Source organism: Aotus nancymaae, unplaced genomic scaffold (assembly GCF_030222135.1).
Source record: "Aotus nancymaae isolate 86718 unplaced genomic scaffold, 86718_ANA_hifiasm-v0.15.2.pri h1tg000003l, whole genome shotgun sequence".
In the NCBI taxonomy this organism is placed as follows: Eukaryota; Metazoa; Chordata; class Mammalia; order Primates; family Aotidae; genus Aotus; species Aotus nancymaae.
Genome location: NW_026988414.1, coordinates 76522070 through 76527841, shown reverse-complemented (window position 1 = coordinate 76527841; position 5772 = coordinate 76522070). Strand labels below are relative to the sequence as shown.

Below are 5772 nucleotides of genomic sequence, written 5' to 3'. Positions count from 1 at the left end.
GGAATTATAGGCATGAGCCATCGCACCTGGCCATTTTTTGTTTTTGATTTTTAGAGATGGGGTCTCGCTATGTTGCCCAGGCTGGTCTTGAACTCCTGGGCTTGTGGGATCCTCCTGCCTCAGCCTCCCAAAATGCTGGGATTACAGGCATGAGCCACTGGACCAGGTCATCTTTCTTTAACTCTGGCCATTTCTGGTGAATGTACAGTCACAGCTCATGTTTTTAAATTTGCATTTTCCTAAGAACCAACAATGTTGTGTATCTTTTTGTGCACTTATTGTTTCAAACAGTGATTGGAGTGTATCAGGGACCGGGGTAATCATGGAATGAGGTTCCCTAAAGACAAAACACCTTGGGCCAGGCATAGTGGCTCACACCTATAATCTCAGTACATTGTGGGACCAAGGCAGGAGGATTGCTTGAGGCCAGGACTTCGAGACCAGCCTGGGCAACATAGCAAGAATCACCCCCCGCAAAAAAAAGACAAAACACCTCAAAACTGAAATTTGCATTTGTAGGCTTTCTCTTCCTATTTCTCTCACTGCTTTTTGTTGGCCACGGGTTGTGTTGGTGATGGAGAGGGCTGGGGAAGTTGTCTTGGTGTATTTGGGGGCTTAACATGGAAACCTTGGTGGGACATTATAGCTTTGAGCCACCTTGGACTCCACATGGCTCCTTTCCATGAGGCTTCTGGGCATTTCCATTTCCCAGATGCTCTTCTCTCTGCGGCTGAAGAAACTCAGGACGGCTGTGGCCTCTCAGCAGCTGCATGGGTGGGTGGGGGCACTGGCAGAATGGGCAGGATCCCAGGCCCAATAACACAGCATACTGAGATAATAGAAAACATTGTTAGTTTTGACTGTCCGGCACCGATCGTCTTTCTCAACAGGCCCTTGGAAAATTGTCTCTTTGTCATATTGACAAACACTGCTTTAACTCACTTATATGTGGAATCTTAAAAAATCAAACTTATAGCAGAAAGTAGAATGGTGGTTGCCAGGGAGGCGGAGTGGGGGCGGGAGAGGGGAGATGTTGGTCAAAGGCTACAAAGTTTCAGCTGGAAGAGGAATAGGTTTTGGGGATCTAATGAATAGAATGGTGACTACAGTTAAGGACAGCGTATTGCATGCTTGGAATTGCTAAGAGGAGATCTTAAGTGTTCTCACTACACGCAAAAAAAGTAGCTACGTGAGTGGATGGATGTATTCATTAGCTTGATTGTGGTAATCACTCTACAATGTACCCACATATGTGAAATTATCACATTGTGCACCTTAAATATATACCATTTTTTGTCAATTCTACTGCAATAAAAACAGAAGAAAAAGGACATTATCTCTCTTGGGGAGGGAGAGAGGTGAGCCCAGCCGAAGGAAATGCCTGCCTCCCATGATGAGGTCAGAAGCCTGATCCAGCCTCTCCTGGCCCTGGTGTAGCCAGGGGTGAGGGCATGATCTGGAGTTTCCTAACAAAATAGATGTGCTCTTCTAGGACACTGGAACCCGAGAGAGTGACACCAAGAGGAATTGGAGGCGATTCTTGGCAGCTGTGGTGGGGCTGGGGTGGCAATACACATGGCAATGGCAACCACCCTGCCTGGCAGACGAGATGGCTGCCATGTGTATTGCTTCCTGGCTCCCTGGAGCTCCCTGGAGACTGCTTCGTCTCAAGCCTGGTGCCCCAGCCTCCTATCAATGCTGTGAGTCCTCCAACAGCCTTTCCGTTGGGTATGGCTCTGCGACTCAATTCTGGCCAATGGAAAGAGGAAGAACCATGTGGACACCCCTTCGGGCCTGCAGACTCCTCTGGATGCTCTCTTCCCCTGCCTGCTGGCAGCATGTTGGCTTGTCATCTAGGAATCCAGGCATTGAATGGGTGGGACTGCCCTTTACGTGAGCAGGACATACATTTGTGTTGTATAAAGCGACTGTAATTTGCGGATTTTCCTAGTACAGCAGCCAATTGTGCCTTAACTAATGTAGCTAGCCAGAGCCAATTTCTGTTGCCTGCAACCAAACACCCTGGCTGATCAAATATACCTCATGATCACGGATATAAATCTGAAGGATATACACAAAAATGTTAACAATAGCAGCCTCTAGGTGATGAAGTGATAGAGTGAGTCTTCTTTTCTTTCTCTTTTCTTTTGAAACAGGTCTTGCTCTGTCACCGAGGCTGCAGCGCAGTGGTGCAGTCTTGGCTCACTGCAGCCTCAACCTCCCAGACTCAAGTGATCCTCTCACCTCAGCCTCCTTAGTAGCTGGGACTACAGTCTTGCTTCACCATACCTAGCTAATTTAATTTTTTTTTTTTTAGAAACAGGGTCTTGCCATGTTGACCAGGCTGGTCTCAAACTCCTGAACGCATCCTATCTTACCTCGGCCTCCCAAAGTATTGAGATTTCAAGCATGAGCCACTTGGCAATTGGATGAGTCTTTCTTTCTTTCTTTTCTTTTTTTGGGATGGAGTCTCGCTCTGTCTCCCAGGCTAGAGTGCAGTGGCATAGTCTTGGCTCACTGCAATCTCTGCCTCCCGGGTTCAAGCAATTCTCCTGCCTCAGCCTCCCAAGTGGCTGGGATTATAGACATGCACCACCATACCTGGCTAATTTTTGTATTTTTAGTAGAGGTAGAGTTTCAACATTGGCCAGGCTGGTCTCGAACTCCTGACCTCTGGTGATCCACCTGCCTCAGCCTCCCAAAGTGCTGGGATTACAAGCGTAAGCCACCACATCCGGCCTTATTTTCTTATTTTGCTTTTCTATGCATTTCAATATTTTTGCAGGAACATATGTGTCTTATATAATTAGAAAAGAAAACCATTTAAAATAAGCAGATTTGGATTCTCTGAGAACAAATCAGAGATGGAGAAACACTAGCCTCCATAGGAAAGGCCAGAAAATCCAGAGAGCCCGTTGGATTTGCAAAAGCAGTGGACCATGGTGCCTGGGGTCCTCTCTGAGTGACTCCACTTCAAGGCCAGCAGGGATCCTTACCCATTTCCCATGTGGTCTCATACTGAGCTGAGCACAGCGGGAAAGGCTGGACCTCCACTCAGCTCAGCAAGGCTTTCCTGGCACCTGCTGTTCACACAAGGCACCGGGAGACCACGTGGGAGGGATGACAGGCCCCCAGGGCATTAGCCCAGGCCCCTCCCCAGAGGGCCACAGAGCAGCCCCCTCATGCTGTGATCCCTCCCCAACCCCCACTCCCTGGGCCTCGTGGGCAGGGGCAGGCCTGAAGCCCCCTCAGTGAGGTGAGGCTCTCAGAATAAGGTCCCTGTGACCTGGAAAGGTGGGGTCTGCTTTCCCAGGGCTTCCCCCTTCCAAGAGCTGAGGGCACTTTCACTTCCTCGTCCCATCCTCCAAGTAGGGTGGGCACAGTCGCCCTCACTTTGCCAGTGACAGAGTGAAGAGTGGAGGAGGTGCGGTAACCTGCCCAGGTTCACGCACAACTGAAGTGGGGACCCTGCCAGAATTCTAACCTGGACTCAGTGATCCCAAAACCCACCGTGTTCTTTCTGGTCCACCACACACGTCTCTGAGGCCAAGGTCAAATAATTGGGCCGTTAGTAATGGAGCCAAATCATGGCGTGACGGCTCTAACAAGGAAGCAGGAAAATGTCTCCAGTTCCAACAAAATCTTGGGCTCTCTCTCTTTAAAATAAGGAGTCAGGTTAGCTACAGTTCCAGCATTCTGCTGAACTTCTGCAAAAGTCATATAATCCACATAGACACGTTCCCAATTTAAAGATAGAGAAAACTGAGACCCCAAAAAGGGCCACAGCTAGCCCAGGGTGTGCAGCGTCACAGTGCAGGCATGCTAGGGCTGGAACCCGGGCCTTCTAACTCTAAGCCAATGTCCCTACATCACGTAGCCACCAAAATATCCCCCAACACTGTAGTACATTCATTAATAATTTAAAAACAAACGTATCATAATGTACACAAAGAAAATACACACTCCATAAGTGCATAGCACAACACATTATTACAAAGCAAACACTCCTGTTTAACCCTTGCCCTGCACTCCACACACCCCTGTGCCATCTGCCAATTACTATGCCCTCCGCCACCCCAGGGGAACCCTATCCTGACTTCCAGCATGCCGATTCATTTTGCCTCTTTGTAAACATTAAGTAAACGGAGCCGGGTCTTTTGTATCTGGCTTCATCTGCTCGATATCAAGTTGGTGAGAATTATCAGTGATGCTGGGTTTCATGATGGCCCATTCATTCTCATTGCTGTTCAGTGTTCCGTTGTGGGAACATGCCACAGTTTTATTTTTTCGAGACGGGGGTCTCGCTCTGTCGCCAGGCTGGAGTGCAGTGCAGTGGTGCGATCTCAGCTCACTGCAACCTCCACCTCCTGGGTTCAAGCAATTCTCCTGCCTCAGCCTCCGGAGTAGCTGGGACTACAGGCTCGCGCCACCATGGGGTTTCACCATATTGGCCAGGCTGGTCTCGATCTCCTGACCTCAAGTGATCCAGACGCCGCAGGCCCCTGAAGTGCCGGGATTACAGCGTGAGCTACTGTGCCTGGCCTTCATGCCACACTTCAGCCATCCATTCTCCTCTTGGTGGACATTAGGGTCGCTTCTAGTCTGAGACTATTATGGTTCTGCCACAAACATTCTGGGGTGTGTATTTCAGCACATGTATGTTCACACTTCTCTTGGACAAACTCCCTGGGAGGAACTGGAGTATGGACTGGGGGTGTCACCTCAGTGCCCCTCTTACCTTCTCTCAGCACGCTTCCCCTTCAGTGGAGACTCCTGCTTGGTGCGTTGAGAAACCCCAGGTGGCCCCCACCCCTCATTCCCATGAGACCCTCAGGCTGCCCTGCTGGGAAAGGGCAGTGGGCAGCCACGGCACAAATTTGCTGTAGCCGAGTGGCTACTGGGCCGGCTCCGGCACATCTATTGAAAAGTGCTCTCCTCTGAGCGCTCCAGATAAGTCTCTTTTCAATTAAACAAGAGCTCTGCAGCTGCCGGTTAGGAACTGCTTCTGTTCAGGCTGCCAGTTAGTGATAATCTGCTCATCCTGCACTGGCCTCTAATCCCGTGTGGCAGCTGGAGTGGCCTCCAGTGATGTGTTACAGCCCCACCCAAGGCAGGGGCTGCACCTCTCTTTGGCATTATCTCCCCATGGCCTAGCACGGTCCTGGCATGTAGAAAGCTTGGTAAATATTTGAATCCAGCTTTCTAAAATGCCAATGGGACAATGTTGCTTGAAGCCCCAGTGCCCACGTGGTGCTTGGGTAAGAGCGCTGTATTAATTTCCTGTAACTGCTCTAACAAATGGTTTGAAACATCGCACACTTATCACACCGGTCAGAAATCCAAAGCAAGTCTCATTGAGCTAAGAATCAAGGTGTTCCCAGGGCCGTATTCCTCCTGGAGGCTCCAGGGGAGAATCTGTTCCCATGCTTTGTCAGCTTCTGGAAGCCACCTGCATTCCTTGGCTCATGGCCCCCTTCTCCATCTTTATTTATTTATTTTGAGATGGAGTCTCAATCTGTCGCCCAGGTTGGAGTGCAGTGGCGTGGTGTAGGCTCACTGCAATCTCTGCCTCCTGAATTCAAGCGAATCTCCTGCCTCAGCCTCCTGAGTAGCTGAGATTACAGGCGTGCTCTGCCATGCCCAGCTAATTTTCTTTGTAGTTTTAGTAGAGATAGGGTTTCAGCTTGTTGGTCAGGCTGGTCTCAAATGCCTGACCTCAAGTGATGTGCCCGCATCAGCCTCCCAAAGTGCTGGGATTACAGGCATGAGCCA

At 49.8% G+C, this 5772-nt stretch overlaps 1 long non-coding RNA gene across 1 annotated transcript; it reads right to left on the bottom strand.

Annotated features, from left to right (window-relative positions):
• Positions 1-501: 501 nt before the first annotated feature.
• On the bottom strand, positions 502-4996 carry LOC105720930 (uncharacterized). Its single transcript, XR_001108240.3, has 2 exons — positions 4739-4996; positions 502-829 (listed from the first exon to the last, which is right to left on the bottom strand). It is a non-coding gene; the product is annotated as an uncharacterized LOC105720930 (long non-coding RNA).
• Positions 4997-5772: the final 776 nt, after the last annotated feature.